Here is a 19,781-nt window from a genome sequence, read left to right as displayed (position 1 = left end):
TAAATTCTATTTTAACTGGGTAGTTTTTCACTATAATAAAAGTGTTCTAGGAAATTTTGTGACTTTTTGCACAGTCCTGCCACTTTGTGTAATAGAAGCAACTTTCCAGTTTATTGAACGTCTGTAGAAAACTAAAAACAACCACTTTAATTAACAGATCTCCACAATGACAGTCCCAAATGCACATGGGAACCAGAACAAACATCTAATCCAACCTTCAACAAATATTATTTAGAGGATAATGATGATGAATTGGTGACAAAAACAGCTTTTACTGGGGGCTTACTATATAGCCACTCTGCTCTAATGGAATCCACTCTGTTCTTTGAATAGAATTTGGAGATGCTGAGTATCTTGCCCAAGTTCACAGTTAGTATGCACAGTGGCGAGTCTTTAACCTAGCTATTTTTGACACCATACCGAATGCTTTGAATCACTACATTTTTATTTGTAAAATGCTATACTAATTTGGCACCAAGAACATGATTTCCTGAATCTTCTTTCACAGAACCAATAATATTTGAGATATTCCACTTAAACAGGTCTTTTTAAACTAATGTTGAGAAATGCTGCTACTATAAATTTGCACATTTGCACATTCACAGTGCACTATGTCATACCAAAGTCTCAGATGGAACCTTTTAACTAAAAAGCCTTTGGAGTAGTGTTAAACCCAGACTTCCTAAAATTCATTGGTCACAGTATTATTTGCATTTTTTAAAACATAGTAAGACCTATGACCTCAATGAACAAGGGGAAAACTGTTTTAGAAGTCAAGGGTGAAGATTCTAAACTCATAAGTGACCGAATACCTAGGCCCTTCAGTGAGTTGGCCTCTGACTCTGCTGGAGTGATGACGCCATTCTGCATTTTAAACTCTGACCCTTTGTCCCTGAAAAACTGCTTACCCTGCATTGTCCATTTCACTGTAAAACTTCCTTTACTACTTTATTTTGCACATTCCAAGGGAGATTGAGGCATTGGCTCCTCCCTTATGACCCCTCTCCCGTGCTGGCCTTATCTCCTGACTCCACCTGCTGACCTCCAGCCAACCAAAACTATGCATTGTTCTTATTCTTAGAGCTCATCCCTGACTCATCCCTGAATCAACAGACCCTTAAAAGTCAAGTTGCCCGCCTCAACCAGAAAATGAATGATATAAGTTTATAATCTTGTTTTCCTAGCAACTCATCCCTTTCAGCATCAGCTCCTTGCAACTCTCACATTTAAGACCCTTGCCTTATTTTTTTCATCTCAGAGCATGTCTTCAATTCATATAAGGGTTGGACAAAAGTAGGTTTATAGGTATGAATATGCAAGAGTTAATTCTTGCATTATTTGTTAATTATTGTATTATTCATATGTATTACATCTGTGGACCTACTTTTGTCCACCCCTGTACATATAATATGTTGGTGTACATACATATAAAAAAATTAATGGTAAAAATTCATAGCCCTTAGTATGTGTTGGACACTATTTTATAAGCTTTTATATCAATATATATTGATATAATCAATATATTATATCAATATAATGGTTACAGCTACTCTCTAAGGTTATTATCCCAATTTTATCCCAATTTATTATCATCATAATTTTACAAATCAAGAAAGCAATCAGCAGAGCTAGATTTGAACATAACGTACTTAGCACCAAAGCTATGCCCTTAAAATGAACCAACACTTTACCCTCTTTTGTACATTCTAAACTTGTAGAATTTACATATTAAAATGTCTAACTAGAAAAAACATTTGTAGGGAAAATTAAATAATAAGCATGCTACATAAAAAATTTGCAAAATAAGAAATTTCAATGTTATTAAACAAAAAGTATAGTCTCTCTATAATAAAATATAGATAAAATAGAAGATACCAGATTTCAAATAGATTTTTATAGATCATTTTTTAAAATGCAGGTATAATAGCAACTGACAGAGTGTAAAACTATTAGATTTGAAAAACAGATGCCACCCTGGATGGCGTAGCTCAGTGGATTGAGTGCGTGCTGTGAACCAAAGCATCGCAGGTTTGATTCCCAGTCAGGGCACACACCTGGGTTGCAGGCCACGGCCCCCAGCAACCGCACATTGATGTTTCTCTCTCTCTGTCTTTCTCCCTCTCTTCCCTCTCTAAAAATAAATAAATAAAACCTTAAAAAAACATTCTTTCCTTTGACAAAAAAAAAGATATATACATAAAAAACAGATGCCCATATATTTGAAGGGGAGCCGAATACACGATCCCAACATGTGCCTTTCTCACAAAACAATTATTTTGACTGGCCATTAAGAAGCTGCAAACATGCAAGAAGCTCTGAAAACCGAGAAGCCATCCTTTAATGAGACAAATTTATGTTTATGGGGAAATATCTGTTTTTAAGGGGGTCTTCCTCTCTATATAGCAGGAAGAGAAAGATGATTCTAAATCTCTAGAGACTCTTATCAATGAGAAAGACAGGGACTTAAACCCACTTAACAATCACAATATATTTTCTTGTGATTGGTCTGATAACCGCTCTTAACTGGTCTCTCCCACATGCCCTGGCATCTTTCTTTTTCTTTAGCTGGAGAAGGTACTTCAGGAGGTGGCTTGGGTCATTTCAGGAGTTACTCAGTATTCCTGGGTATTTCCCATATATACAGAAGGTATACATGTTATTAAACTTCTGCTTGTTTTTCTCATATTAATCTTTCTTTTATTACAGGGGTCTTGGCCAAGAACATAGAGGGGTAGAGGAAAAATTATTTTCCTTTCCAACACACCCAACACCCCAGTAAAGTTATAGATCTTTAACATCACCATAAAAAGTTCCCTTGCATCTTTTCCCAGTCCATTCTCTTCCCAACTGTAGGCACTCTAACTATTCACTTCATAATCCTACAGTTTAGTTTTATCTATTCTTAAACTTCAAATAAACTTAATTGTAAGCTGTGCTTTTTTGGGTCTGGTTTCTTTTGTTCAAGGTGATGTTTTTAAAATGTTTCCATGTGTTTGTGTGTGTCGATATCTTGTTATGTTTTGGAGGAAGATATTTATTGCATGAATAAACCACAATTTGTTTATTCATTCTCATTGGGCATTTGGGTTGTTTCGAGATTTGGGTCATTGTAAGTAAAGCTACTATAAGTATACTTGTCCAAGTCTTTTAGCAAATATATGTTTTAATTTTTTGCATGTAAATTCATGAAAGAAGTTGCTAGATTTAAGATTGGTGTATATTTAGCAGTTTCTTAAACTGTTTTACAGTAGCAACAGAATTTTATATTTCAAGTAGTAATACATGAGACACTTAGTTGTTCATTATCCTAGTCATCATTTGGTATTATTTGTATTTTAGACATCCTATTGGAAGTGCAGTGGAATCCTATGATTTTTATTTCCCCAGTATCTAATTATATTGTTCATTTTTCATGAACTCATTAACCATTTGTATGTCATTTGTGTGTATGTGGAGAGTTCAAATTATCTTTTCGTTTTTTAAATGGTTGATGCACCTTATTATTTACAGTAGACATTGTGAGATGAAACACAATATTGTACCATTAAGTATAATGTTTGCCATAGGATTTTATATGTCTTCTATCAAGTTGAAGCAGTTTCCTTCTATTTCTAGTTTGTTTAGAGTTTTTAACATAAATAAGTGTTGATATTGTCAGTTTTTTTTCAATGACTACTGAGATAATCTTGTAGGTTTTTTGGCCACCTATCAGTCTCAAAATTATAATGATTGATTATATTGTATTCCTTCAATTCACCCCACTTAGTAAAAATTACTTTTATATCTTACTGAGTTTAACATATTAATATATTCTTAGAAATATTTGTGTCTATGTTCATAAAAATTATATATCTATAATTTTACTTTCTCTTAAGTTCTTGGTAATATCTGGTATTAGTCTGATGACATAATAAATTTAAAAAATGATACAAACTTAACTTCTGAAATAAATAATAATCATTACTAAATTTTTAAAATTATTATCTATAAAGATACCATGGCCTACCTAGTATGTTGGTTTTGTGACTATTTTTTTTTAATTAAAAATATAAAATAAAATAGCCAAGTGTTGGAAGCAACCTAAGTGACCATCAGGGAATGATTGGATTGATAAACTGTGGTACATTTACACAATGGAATACTACACAGCAGGAAGAAAGAAGGAGCTCCCACCCTTTATGACAGCATGGATGGAACTGGAAAGCATTATGCTAAGTGAAATAAGCCAGCCAGTGAAAGACAAATACTATATGATCTCACTTTTTAGTGGAACCTAATCAACAAAATAAATAAGCAAGCAAAACATAACTAGAGACAGTGAAATAAAGAACAAACTGACAGTAACAAGAGGAGTGGAAGGAGGGGAATAATGGGATAAAGAAGGGGAAGGGTTGCCAGGGAACATGTATAAAGGACCCATGGACAAAGCCAAGTGGGGGTAGGATTGAGGGTGGGAGGTGGGGTGGGTGGGGCAGGGGGCGGGTTGAGGAGAAATGGAGACAACTGTACTTGGATAACAATAAAAAAATAAAAGTTTTTAATTATTTTCCGGGTAATGAAGGCCACAGAAAAGAAATGACTGTTTTAAATTAGATCAAATTAGATACAAATGTCATAATTTTAAAAATTAATCAAAGGTTAAATGCACACCTAACACCAAAGAATATCTTATTTTATTTATTTATTTTTAATTATTATTTTGTTGTATTTTTGTTCAAGTACAGTTTTCTGCCTTTTACTCCCATCCCAGCTCACCCCCCCAGTCCTCCCTCCCTCCCTCCCATTTCCATCCCCTCCTTGTTATTGTCCATGTGTCCTTTATACTTGTTCCTGCAAAGATTTCCTCTTTTCCTCTGAAATTCCCTCCCTTCTCCTTTGTGGTCACTGTCAGCCTGTTCTCTATTTCAGAGTCTCTGGTTATATTTTGCTTGTTTGTTTGTTTTGTTGGTTAGTTTCCTGTTAAAGGTGAGATCATATTGTATTTGTCTTTCACTGCCTGGCTTATTTCACTTAGCATAATGCTTTCCAGTTCCATCCATTCTGTTGCAAAGGGTAGGAGCTAAGAGGGTCTTATTTTAAAGTTTAATATCTCTTATATACATACCAGCACATATGTAATAACACATTTAATTACTATGAATAGAAAGTCTTCATCATTTTCACTTGAATTTTAATTACGTTTTAAATCTTAATTCTTTAGATGTTATTAATGATTATGACAGAAAAAAATATAAAATAAAATATACATCAGCTATGTTCCATAGTAAAATGAATATAACTTTATTAAATATCTTAATTTGAGAGCCATTTATAGAAACTAAATGGTTTGTGAGTGGGTAAAAGAATGTGTCACAAAGAAAATGGGGAAAGTTTGATAAAAGAAAGATTAAAATCAATGATTAAAAATTCTACTTAAAAAGCAATGAGCACCCCACTGACACCAAAAGTTAGGTCTTCTAGACAGAAAGTCAATAAAGAAACAGTGTCCTTCAATGACACACTAGATCAAATGGATTTAGTTGATATCTTTAGCAGTGGTCCCGAGCATTTTTGGCACCAGAGACCGGTTTTGTGGAGGACAATTTTTCTACAGACTGGGCTGGGAGGGTGGAGATAGGAGGTGGAGCTCACAGGGTAATGCCAGCAGAGTCCAGGGACAGGGAGGCAGGAGACTGGGGATCCCTGCTTAGAGCATTTCATTCACCCCAAAGCAGCAGAATATAGATTCAGGTGCACATAGAACGCTTTCTAGGATAGACCACATTAGGCAACAAAAAAAACCTCAATAAATTTAAGAAGATCGAAAACATATCAAGCATCTGCTCTGAACACAACAGTATGAAATTAGAAATCAATCACAAGAAAAAAAAACTGAAAAAAACATGAAGGGTAAATAACATGTTACTAAACAATGAATGGATTAACAAGGAAATCAAGGGAGAAAACTCAAAAGGTACCTTGAAACAAATGCAAAAGAGAACACAACAACCCATAATCTATGGAGCACAATGAACGTGGTCTTGAGAGAGAAAGTCATAGCATTCCAGGCTTACCTCAAAAAATAAGAAAAATTTCAAGTAAACGATCTAATTTCATACTTAAAGAAACTAGAGAAAAAACAAACAAACAAAACCCAAATGAATAGAAGAAAGAAAATAATACAGACTGGACAGAAATAAATGAAATACAGTCTAAAAAAATACAAAAGATCAATAAAATTAAGAGCTTTTTCTTTGAAAAGATAAACAAAATTGACAAACCTTTCATCTAGATTCACCAAGAGAGAAGAAAGTAGACAGAAAGAGAAAGAGAGAAACATCAAGGTGACAATGAAACATTGATCCGTTGCCTCTTGTACGTGCTGCAACCAAAGATTGAACCCACAATCTAGGTATGTGCCCTGACTGGGAATTGAACCCACAACCTTTTGGTGTATAGAATGATGCTCCAACCAACTAAGCCACCTGGCCAGGGCTTTCATTTTTATTTTTGTTATTACATGTAATTTAGATAAAAAATAGTGAGGGAAAAGAGGGGACAAATGGAGGGGACTTGGAGGTGGTAAACAATACAATATACAGATGATGTATTCTAGAATTGCATACCTGAAGCCTATATAATTTTATCAACAACTGATGCCCCAATAAATTCAGTAAAATTCTTTTAAAAGAAGCAGTGAAAAGAAGGACAAAATTATCCAAAGTATGAAAAAAGGATGAAAATAACAAAGGAAAGAACAGAAATCAGTGAAACAGAAAACAAACAGTAGAAAAAAATCACTGTACCCACCACTTGGTCCTTTGGAAATATCAAGGAAATTGACAACTCCTAAAATAATGGTTAAAGAACAAAAGATAAAAACCCCACAAATTCTCATTATCAAAAGCAAAAGAGGGGATACTATTCCAAATCCTTTAGACATTAAATGCCCAAGAAGGAAAGGAATTACTATGAATGAACTTATCCCCAAAATGGAAAAGTATAGTTGAAATGTAAAAAGCTCTTGAAAAACTGAACTTAGATAAATACAAAAATAAGTGGATATATTAAATAGCCCTATATTTGTTACATATATGTAAAATTTCTAATGATCTGTGTTTATAGTTTTAGTCAACTGTTGAGATTCACTGTTTACTAATTCTTATCATTTTCATACTTAAATCTATATACATATTTATAATAACAATATAAAATCTCATCTTGTGGATCTAGTATTTCATGTTTCTCTGGGTTGGTTTCTGTTGATTTTTTTCTTGAATATGTGTGGTTTTCCTTCTTCACATATCTCACTTTATTTTATTGTATAGTGCATAGTGTATATAGAATGATACAGGCAACTGAGGGATAATTTATTGTTGGGTTTTTTTTCCAGTTTGAAGGAGCTCTTCTCTATGTATTGATGTTAAAATTAGAAAGTAATAATTCAGACTGCACCACATTTTGAGTAGATATACTGCAGAGCAACAAGTTGAAGAAGACTGAGTTCCCTTTCGGTTAACCCAGCTCCTGCATGCAAGTGCCGCTTCTGCTGCTCCCCGTGCCATTGCTGCTTTTGGGGCTGCAATAGCTGTCTAGTGTTAGTGTTTGGGGCTAGTGTTTGAGCCTGGAGGGAGGTGACCAGAAATATTGTGGTTGGAATCTTGCCCATGAGAACAGGCAAGAGTAGTTTATGCCTTCAGTCCTATCTCCACTTGCTACTTCTCAGCAAAATTTTGGGGACATGTAGGGTGTGCAGGATTCAATTTTAGTTAATTGCTGCATTTGAGTTTTCCAGCCCTTAGTCAAGCCCTTGTGCCCCAGCTCCAGTGACTTCTTCCCTGCCCCCTCCCCACGTCTTCTGTTGCTGGAAAGCTATCACTTCCATCAGATTTTGCAAACAAAAACTAATGTGGCTTCCTATTAACCCATGACAGGTTCCACTTGTTGGTTAATAGTTACTTAAGGCTTTATTGTGCCCATTGCTCATAAATAATCAGACAGATTTATATTCTTTAATGCACAACATTTTCTTTGTCTTTCCCCATCCTCAACTGAAAGTAACACACACACACACTACCCCAGAGGCAGACTGCAGGGCATGTAAGTTTCCTCTTGCTTTTCCATAATTGCAAATGTCTCAGTCAAATTTCTCACTGGGTAAAACAACTTGTTTTCAATTCTTTACATAGATATTTCAATATTAAAACATTTAATATTGAATCATCTTTTATGCCAACACTCAATAGATATATAATATAATATACCTTAATAGAAATATAAATCTAGATTCTATTTACTGAAATAATGTCTATAAAATCCTCTAAAAATCTTTTGATGGTGTTAAACCTTAAAACTCCTGTTTACCTAACTTTGCTTCTTTTCAGAATGCCTATATATTTTCTAGGTTCCATGAGCAATTTCAGACAATAATTTTTTATAACAAATGATGAATTTTCTTGGACAAATATGTTGATTATGATAAACAACAACATTAAATTTTCAGGCATTTTTAAAATGTTATTTCAAATAAATATTCATAATTTTTTACTTATAAATTATATTCTCCTGGGGCATTCATGTACTCTGACAACTACATGCTTTCAAATGAAATTGTGAATGATTGAAAATGGCAACACAGAATATTGAAACCAAAAATCAAAAAAAATTCTTAATAGACTTAACAGTTTTACAAAGTCCTGTGTCTTTTATATAGCCCATATTTTATTCTGTTTTTAAAGGGTATTTTTAGCAGTTGATATTCATATCAAATCAATTTTGTATATGTGTACTTCGATAAGACAACAACCCAAACCTTTGTCTATTTCTTCCTACCTGTAGCATACATATGATGGTTGAGGAAGATCACCCATCTTGTGCCCATGAGGAAATAAACACAAATTGGATATGGCAGAAACATGGAATGATGGGGACCATGCTGCTATGTTGGAGCCACTAGACTGACTCTGGACTATCTACAATATGCCCTTCTTCTGAGAAAAATACATAAGCCACTTTCAAAATAAATAATTGGCTGAATACACTTCTTAACTGCTAAAAATATTTTAAAGTACTGATGAATTAAACATCAGTGAAAAATTTCATATCACTTTATCTACTGTAAAATTTGAAATTGTCTTGATCAATCAGTGAGTTATTTAATGCTCTTTTGCTCCTGAGTCCACATTGTAAATTAAAATCATGTCTTCCTTGAAAACCAACCAATTTAAAATTATGATCTAAATTCACTCTTGGATTTTAACTAACAATAAGATTTCTCATTACTTACCTTATCTAAAAGAATAATATGTATGCAACTTCTGAATGTACAAAATAACCTGTCCTTGTGAGGATAGAATATGTAGACTGTATTTAATACATTTCAATTTTTTTAGGGAAAAGAGACCCTTCATAACACAACCTCAAACATTTTGTTAAAATTGAGGTAAGAAATATAATACAGAAAGACATTAGAATTTACTCCCAACATACAAAGTGCTTGGAAGTTGTTACTCATGTCCTAACAACAAGAAAAAAAGCTAAACAAAATGAAAATCAGTGATTTTTCTTGGACATATTAGAAAACTGAGGTTGCTGAGCTAACACCACTGAAAAAATTAAAAGAGTCAAATCACCGAATATCTACTTTTGGGGGAAGAAGGTGCTGAGGCCAAACTTTGTAGGGACACTTATAAGTACCAGAGGCTGTGTGTAGATTAGTATGAGAGGAAATGCTCCTGTGGGCCAGTTATATGAATATGTCCAAACATTCACAGATTTTATCTCCAAGAAACCCACTGGGTTCTCATGGTAAAGACTGAGAAAGACTTTTTAGGGCTCTGGCAAAACAGGGGAAGACTAATCATAAGCAAATACAAGTGCCTTCTTCATAGCAAAGCCTTATAATCCAGGGTAAGAGACAACACCAGAGCCTTAGCAGATCTGGGGGACGGCATTCCTCTCTGTCTAGTCTCGCCTCATTTAAGAGGGAGAAACAAAAAATATACTACTAGGGAAATTCTTGTAAAGGTCATAAAATTACATAGATCCACTATAAGACTGAGATTAACTATAATACTAAAGAATTTTTTCCCTTTCTCACACCTTAAGACTTAAACCAACAGGACTTCAGTATAATAACAGGATTACAGTTGAAAGAGCTGTGATAAGCAGATACTCTTTGTAAAGGAGTGCTTTGTGAAGTCAACAGAAGAGGCAAAAACAAGGACACTGGAAGAATTTGAAGCCTCTGACACCTGTAATTATAATAGACTTTAAACATAGCTTGACATCTAGCCAAAGGAACATATAAAGGTCTCTTTTCCTCTGTACCTAGTGCTGATCCAACATGGCTGGCTTTCAAAAACAAAAATGCAAGAATAAGGCATGGTAAAAGGCAAGAGAAAACAGTCTAAAGAGACACAGATCATCAGAACAAGACTTTGTGACTATGCAGATTTTGTAAATATCAGGCAGGAAATTTAAAATAACTATGATTAAGTTATTTAGGGCTCTAACAGGAAAAGTAGACAATATGCTATAACAGATGGGTAATATAAGCAGAGATATGAAAATTCTAAGAAAGAAACAAAAGGAAATACTAAAATCAAAAGAACTGTAACAGAAATGAAGAATGTCTTTGAAGGGTTTATTAGGACACTACACACAGATAGGGAAAGAATCAGTGAGATATGAGATAGTTCAAAAGAAATTATTTCAAATAAACTCCAAGAGAAAAAGAAAAATACAAAGCAAAACATTCAAGAACTATAAGACTATTTCCAAAGTTGTAATATACATGTAATTGGAATACTAGATGGGGAAGAAAGAGTGAAAAGAGAAGAAAATACATATCTGAAGCAGTAATAGTCAAGAAATTTTAAAACATACTGGCATAAACTAAATCATAGATCCAGGAAGCTCAGAAATATTCAGCGTGATTATTATATTACAAACATAGCAAGTAGGTAAAACACATTCTATCTGCAGAAAACCAAAACTGAGAAAATCTCACCCTGACTAATGTGACTCAGTTGGTTGGAGTGTCATTCTATAAACCAAAAGATCCATGAGTTCTATATCCAGTCAGGGCACATGCCTAGCTTGCAGGTTCAGGCTCCAGGCCAGGTGTGTGTGAGAGGCAATGAATCAATGTTTCTCCATCATATCAATATTTCTCTTCCTCTCTCTCTTCCTCCCTGCCCCCGCTAAAAATCTGTAAGCATATCCTTGGGTGAGGATAAAAATTTGAAACATTTTTCAAAAAAACAAAAATGAGAAAATCTTGTGAGAAGCCAGAGGACAAACGTATAGAGGGTCAAGATTTAGGATTCTACTTCTAGTAAGAAACTACACAAGTAAGAAGAGAATGGGATGAAATATTTAGTGTTGAAAGAATAAAAAAATCAAGTTAAAATTCTCTATCTAGCAAAATTATCCTTCAAGTGAAGGAGAAATAAAAACTTTACCAGACAGCCCAAAACTAGGAGAGTTCACAGCCAGCAATCCCACTTGGCCAAACTATATTAGAAGAGGTTCTGCAGGGAGAAGGAAAATGATAAAGTTCAGAAACTTTCATCTTCATAAAGAAAGAATATATGTCATAGAAGGAATAAATATATATAAAACATTTTTTATTTTCAAATATTTTGAAATCATATATTGATTTTGTTATTTTGTTATCATATATTGTTATCATACATTGACCTAAATTATAACTGTTTAAATAATAATAGGAAGAATGTATTTGGTGATTATAGCTGGCTATGGATAATTAAAATGAAGATAGCTATGTAATAAGGAGTACGAAGGAGAAATTGGTAATACTCCGTTAAGGAACCTTAACATATGAAGTATTACAGTGAAATGTGAAAGTGATCTCAGGCCAGTTAAAAGTTTACATTGGGAACTAGTTTGAAAAGAAGTGTTCATGTGTTAAGAATAACCTTAGGTTTGATGATACATTTTTACATACAATCTCAAAAGTTTGATCTACAAAGGGAAAGTTGCTAAGTTGGGCTTTACAAAAAATAAACATTTCTGCTCTATGAAAGATCCTACCAAGAGAATGAAAAACAAGTCATAGACTAAAAGAAAATATTTGCAAAAGACACATGTGATAAAGGACTGATATCCAAATGTACTCTTAAAACTCATCTACAGGAGAACAAAAAACTCGATTAAAAGATGAACAAAGGATCTGAGCAAAACCCTACCAAAGGAGGTACACTGATGGCAAGTAGCTTATGAAAAGATGCTTAACATGATTTGTCATTGCAGAAATCCAAGTTAAAACAACAGTGAGATGCCACTATAGACAATGATGCGAAGGGCTAAAATTCATAGACTTAACACCATATTCTGACAAGGACGCAAAGCAATAATAGCTCTTGTTCATGGGAATTTAAAATGGTACGGCCACACTGCAAGACAGATTGCAATTTCTTACAAATCTAAACATAGCCTCACCACGTTCTCCAGCAATTGTGTTCCCCAAATGACATATTTACCCAAATGACATGAAAATATATAACACGTACAAACTTACATACAATATTTACTGCAGTTTTTCTATAATCACCAACACTGACAGCAACCTAGAAAGCATTAAATAGGTTAATTCAGTGGTCCCCAACCTTTTTGGCATCAGGGACTGGTTTTGTGGAAGGCCATTTTTCCACAAACTGGGGTGGGCAGGGATGGTTTAAGGATGATTAAAATGCATTACATTCAAATTCACCTCCTGCTGTGCAGCCCAGTTGCTAACAGGTCCTGACCAGGGAGGGAGTTGGGTACCCCCGAGTTAACTGATGAACTGGTATGTCCATACAGTAGAATATTATTCAGGAATAAAAGTATAAAACTATCAGGCTCCAAGAAGAAATAGATGAACATTGAATGCCTATTGCTCTGTAAAAAGTTTATCTGAAAACGCTACATATTGCATGGTTCTAACCACATGACAATGTGTAAAGACAAAAACTATAGAGAGGGTAAAAAGAGCAGTGAAGTCAGAGGTGAGGGGAGAGGGAACAGGGTAGAATAAGTGAAACACTAGGGATTTTTCCAGGAAATTGAAATCATCTTTATAATGTTGTAATTGAGAATGCATGTCAGTATTCATGTCAATATACATAGACTTATTGAGCATAAAAGAGTAACCCTTAATTTACAAAATACTTAAAAATTATAACTTAAGAAGTAGAGAAATTATAGAATGGAGTGCAGACTGTGACAAAAATATAACCATTAGCATGTATGAAACAATCTCACTGAAGTGGAGGAGAAAAATATGCTTAACTAAGTAACTTTGGAAATAAAAAGAGACTATGTGATTAAAGGTAAAAGGAACTATATGTGAGCACAGTACATGAGTTAATAACCTTTTTTCCCCACAGGGGTACAGGTTAACCATTCTGATAACACCGTACATGTGTACTGCAAATGAACAATTAAGTAAATTGATGGTGTAGAGTGAAAGCCATATTTTTCACTGTTTGAGTGAGAGTTTACAGACAAGGTGAAGAGGCTAGAATGAGTCACATGGTGATGCATTAGCTGGAGGCTTCAGTATGAACTCATGTTTAGCGTAATGTAAATGTGCTCGGTTGCATACAGAGCTGGTTACACTTATGTGTATATTCATGGGCTATGTTTCCTTATTCTTTCAGCAGGGAGTGCCAAGGAGCAACAACTCCCCAGCAGCAACAAAAAAATCAGCATCTATTTCTTGGTTTCTAATATCACTCCCCATTAACGGTATAATCAACTGAAATATTAATTGATATCCAACTATCTAATTTAGTCAATATTGCAATGCTATACTTTACATCTCCAAGATTTTTAGAAAATTGATTTAATTATGCTTTTAAAAGTATACTTTTTGATAATAAAAAGATAACTTTTTCAAGACTGTTTGCAAAAACTACCAATCCATAGAAATACCTCCACTTTCTCAAATGTCTCAGGTTGCCACTATAAACAGAGGATAAATAAAATGTCATATTGAGGACTCTTTGTTTTTAGTAAAATAATTCTGTCCAAATGAAAATACATGTAAATATCTTATTAACTATACTCTAAGTAAGGAATAACTAAATGAATTTTTTTTTTTAGTAAAATCTCACTTATTCAGTAGGCTATATCCAATGTTATAATCCCTTCCAAAAATTTGGCTGGATTTTTTTAAGAGAAATGCTTCCTCCAAACTGGGAAACCCTTCTTAACTGATGGTTGGTTTCTAGTTAGATTCTGTTTTTCCCCCAAATAGATGGAGTCAAATGGGAAAGGTTTGTAAAACATTCAGGTATGTGGCATTAATATTAGAATTTGGGTGTGAAGGTACAGAAATAAATCCCATTCAAGCTCTAAGTTTTAATCATCATAGTAGACAAATTCATCAAGAACTAATGACCATATATGGATAAAAAGTAAGGTCTCTTTTAGGCCCAGAAAAGAAAAATTTCATTACCCCCAATATGTAAGGTATTTTTTAATGCCTTTACTGAAAAACATCAATATAAATTGAAAAGGTCTGTACAACAAGGCCCTGAATCCCTACTATAAGTTGATGGAGCGCACATCCCAGGCTGGATGACCCAATCAGAGACTGACAAACTGAGATGGAGAAGATGAGACAGAGCCAGGCAGAGCCGAGAAAGGTCTACCTCAGTCCGCTCCTCATATTCAAAATAGGAGTACAAATCAAGCCTACAGCCTGAAACCTGAATGCCAACAGAACAGGATGTAGGTAGCCATGCCAAAAATATATTAAATATACCCAATAGAAAAATAAGAGGTTTTTATGATCTATTGTCAAAAATTAGGAATTCTTTTTCTCATAGGTAAAGTAGATAGACGATGTTAAGGACACTACAAAAATCCTTTATTTGACATGTGATGTAGAAGACTCTCTCTTCCCAGGATATGGTAGAAAAATGCAATAGGAAATAAATTGTGTTTCCTACCTACCTATCAGTTCATTGAGCTTAAATAGCAAAGGTTATCGTCAACCAATGTGAAGCTATCTATTTTGGCGAGGAGACTGACATGGGCAAATCCATACCCATTTTGATAAGACTCTTAACCAAAATCTCTCTCTTTGCACATCTTCCCAGGTCCCATGAACTCAGGGGGGCCATAGGAGGTTCTTAAAAGGGCTAGATCTACACCAAGGCCACACCACCTCTTAAGACAAAAATGGTTCCCCTATTCAATATTCCAGCTCAAGTTTAAATACCTTCATTTGCATTTCCTTACTAAGTCTTCCTTGTCTACTTCAGTGCTGAATTAAATATGGACTGTGTCTAATGAAATAGCCTTCATCTCCTTTGGATAATTAACATTTATAAATATTTCTTCTTCTGTTTTTACAGTCCCAGTTTCTTGCCTTTCTGTCTTTCTGTATTCTGGAGCCTTCATTTCTCAAAGGAAATAAGTTTCTTTTTTCTCCATGGAGTCACTAATGAAGAATCACCTGCAAAATTTTTGGCCTAAAGATGTTGTTGATAGTTCTGCAACTGGACCTCAATAAAGACCAGTACCTCGAATGATTCTCAAAATCTTTCCTGCCCTCACCTTTAGGATTTTTCAGTTCTTGAATAACTTGTATCACTTGCATCACAGCAAGGCTGCTCCTTTCTGATCATCTTTTCCTGCAGTTTTTCTGTTGTTTCCTAAGTGTGTCAACTATTTTGAATGTCTGTCTCATCCTCTTATACATGTAGGTCTAATAGTACTTCCTGGTAAAAATAAGCTTTCATCTTTTTTTTTAAGACATATATACTTGGACCTACTTTTTCCCTTAATATACTCCTTTAGGTTATATCCTGTGGAGTCTCACACACCAACAGATTTGAGGTTAGTGAATTCTGAATCCATATAAGTACACATTTTCAGTCTCCCTGAGATATAGGTATTTTATCTTTTCTCATTCATATATGCCCAGCCTCAAAGTCAGACTCTCTCTTAAAGAGAAGTTGCTTTCAAACTTGATCACTGTGTCTTTATTTCACTTTACTCTTTCTGTTGATCATTTTCTAAAGACTGAAAAGTATTTTTTAATTCTCCTTCTGTGTCTCATGCCTAATTAATAGAGAAAGTTCCAAACATTATAAATTTCTTATTCATTAATTTAGAATTATTCAGTTTTATTTTTCTATTTCAATTCGATAATGTACATATATGCCCCTTCAGAAAAATTCAAATTTATCTTTAATTGTTTATGGATTAAACTATACCAGTTCACAGTGTTTCTATAACAATATAGGCTTCCAGAAGACAATTATTATCAGGGTTTATTAAATAAGCAAACTTGATACCCTATTATGTTTTGGCAGGGAGAGGAAGAAGGTAATAACAGGAGTCTGGAGACATGATCAGTATATCCAGTGCCTATGCATTTTCTTCATTGGCCTATGATGTAATTCTGAACAAGGTAAATAGGATCAAAATTTGAGGTTGCTGATTTAATGCTCAGATAATAGTGCCCAGACCTAACAAGCAAAAGTCAAAACTTCTTACACTCAGCTTGATTAAAAGCTTATCATTTGGCCTAGAATCCTGGCTAAATAAATATATAAATATAAGTGTATTTATATTTATATATATCATATAAAAAAGTAATTGGAGTTAGCATAAACTACCATACCAAAATATGCTGAAAATCTGGTATTCAGAACTCTGCTTACTTGAACTGAGCTTTTAAGTTCTTTCTTTCTTTCTTTTCTTTTTTTTTAAGCATGTCCATGCAATACTTAGGACATACCTACACTCAAAATTTACTTGTTTTTTTTTTAAGATTTTATTTATTTATTTTTAGAGAGGGAAGGGAGGGAGAAAGAGAGAGAGAAACATTAATGTGCTGTTGCTGGGGGCTGTGGCCTGCAACCCAGGCATGTGCCCTGACTGGGAATTGAACCTTCGATGCTTTGTTTTGCAGCCTGCACTCAATCCACTGAGCTATGCCAGCCAGGGCTCAAGTTATTTCTTAAAAATATTTACTTACCTCTGCATTTCTGTGAGTCCATGCAACTCTAAACCACACAGGACAAAGTCACACACAGGAGGTTCACCAACAACCTTCACGCTGCAGCTCACATGCATATGTATGCATCAGCTCCCAGCCAACATAATGTCAGGTGGTAGACCTGCAAGCTTATTTATGTTTTTCTTCTCTTGGTTTTAACCTGTATAAAGGAGACAAATATTATAGTCTGTAAGATTTACAGTTCTGAAGGAAGAGATTTCAGCTCAGTTGCTCATTGTAGTATATCCAATGTCTAATAACATATTAGCTAGTCTAGAAATTTCTCCAAAATCTTTTGAGTTAATAAATAAATAAGCCAGTCTCTAGTAGACTTTAGAATCCATTGAAGGAAATACACAAATGACTATTAATTATACAATTTGACAGTTGCTTAATATCATTATTAACAAAGAGTTATATGAGTACAGAGTGAGAAATTATTCATTTCAATGTGTTTTTAAAAACTTCTTGGAAGAGTTGGCATTTACACTTTAGCCAAAATAATCAGGAGTTAGGTAAGTTGAAATGAGACATTTTACATACAAGAAATATTTTAGGCAAAGGCATGGGTGTTCAAAAAATCCAAGCTACAGGTGAATAAAATTAGCAATAAATAATGCAGGTTACTGAAGGGAAGTTAGTATGAAATGAGACCTCAGAAGTTGTGAAAAACCAAAAATTTTAATCTCTAGTATACATGCCATGGAAAGCATGAGTAATGTAGAGCAGCAGAACGAGCTTAGGTTTCCTCATCTTTGAAAGAGAAATAATAATAATTATCCCATTGAGAGAATTAGAATTAAACAGCTTAATGAATATAAAATATGTCATATATATCCTGGTAAATAATAAGTTCTCAATAAACAATAACTGTGATTATTTAAAATATGTATTATAAAATTGTGTGTCATTATAGAAGGGAGAGAATGGAAAAAAGAATACTTTCATGGTTCTCCAATAGGACAATTTGAAAAAATATATATATATAATCTCCCCAGCTTATGGGAATAACAAGGACAAGAGCTGCAAAAATAATATAATCCCCAAAACTACTACAAGGAAAAATGACATCTGCAACTTGACTTACAAGCATTTTTAAAGCAACCTAAGGGGTCTAAAGCCAAGAGGATTTTGGAGTGTTGGAAATGAATTCATTAACATAATTAAAGAAAGAGTCTGTCAATCATAGGAGAGTTAGTCACCTGTGGAAACTGAGATGCAGATGAGTCTCTAAAGTATAATTGATTTCTCTTCCAGTATAATACCAAATTTTGACATAAGAAAGAAGCCTGGGCTAGTAAAATTGTCAATTCCATTGGCAAGTCTTCCTATCCTTAAAATACATGTGTCTATTTATTTTAGCTTGATGGCATTAAATATTCTAAATATCTCACTATTTTTTTCCTAGTATAATGCATACTCAGCTCTTGTGTGCTTATATTTTGTTTTTCCATATGGGTGTGTCTTTAGGGGAAATTATGTACTAGTCATGCAGAAGTAAGAATTTTACTTCATGTAACATATTTCCTGTTATAAATTAATAAACTATTTATTTACCATTGTCATCCCAATAAATTCAACAAAAATTTTAAAAAGTCAACAAACTAACATTCTGATATATTTTAGCTATTATGGATTAAATTGGTGTCTCCAAAACAATATGTTGAAATCCAAACTCCAGCACTTGTGAATGGATCTCACTGTTAACTAGGAAATAGGGCCTTGACAGATGTAATCAAGTTAAAGTGAGGTCATATTGGATTAGGGAGGTCCTTAACTCAATGACTAGTGACCTTATCAAAGAGGGAATTTGAACACAGAAAGATAGAGACACACAGGAGAAAATGCCATGTAATGATAAAGGCAGAGATAGGGGTGATTCATGTATGTATCAAAACACCAAGGATCACTGAGAACCACTAGCAACTAGGAAGGAGAGACGCATGGGGAAGGAACAGGCACTCCCTCGGCACTCTCCAGCAGGAGCCTTGCCAACACCGTTATTTCCAACTTCTAGTCTCCATAACTGTGAGGGATTGCATTTATTGTTTTAAGCCACACACATTGTGGGACTTTGTAATGGCAGCCCTGGGAAAGCAATGCTATAGTCAAAGGATATAATTTATCTCCTGCCCTGAAACTTAACATTTTTTTTCCAACCTGTTTGTTTGTTTGTTTGCTGGTTGGTTTTGGTTTTATACTAGCTCAAACATCTTTAGTGATATTTTCTGAGACATTATTTTTGGCAATTTTAAAGATGATTCAGAGAAATCAATCTATTCTAATTGAGTGCTTCTATTTAAAGAATTTGACACATTCTATAGTTGACCATTATTGGCTGTTGCTGTGATGTGCTATTGTCTTGGATGCTGTGTTTATCTCTTGCAAAATAACTTCAACTCTTGTGAAAGTAGGAAATAACTCTTATATGATTGCCTTCAGACCAGAGCCTGTTTCTAAACACAACAGAGCAATAGGTGTGTATGTGTGTGTCTGTTTGTTGTAGAAGGTAATATATGAGAAATTTTAAAATATGCTAACTAAATTTGAATTCATGTTATTTTAGTAAGAAAATAATGAAATATATCATCAATAAAAGTTAAAGGAACAAGGTAAATCAATCTAATAGGAGAATCTAAATCTTTCCAGGGATCTATCTAAGTCCATAAAAAGAGCACCCGTTGATAAGTAGCAGCAGGGGATTAAAGACTGAAGCAGTTTATTGCAGACTATGAATGACCCTATCCTTTAATCCATCTGTCTTTTTATATGAGAATGC

The sequence above is a fragment of the Phyllostomus hastatus genome, unplaced genomic scaffold, assembly GCF_019186645.2.
Source record: "Phyllostomus hastatus isolate PE091 unplaced genomic scaffold, TTU_PhHast_1.1 phas_contig_348, whole genome shotgun sequence".
Taxonomy (NCBI): domain Eukaryota; kingdom Metazoa; phylum Chordata; class Mammalia; order Chiroptera; family Phyllostomidae; genus Phyllostomus; species Phyllostomus hastatus.
Note: the sequence above shows the minus strand (reverse complement) of the source record.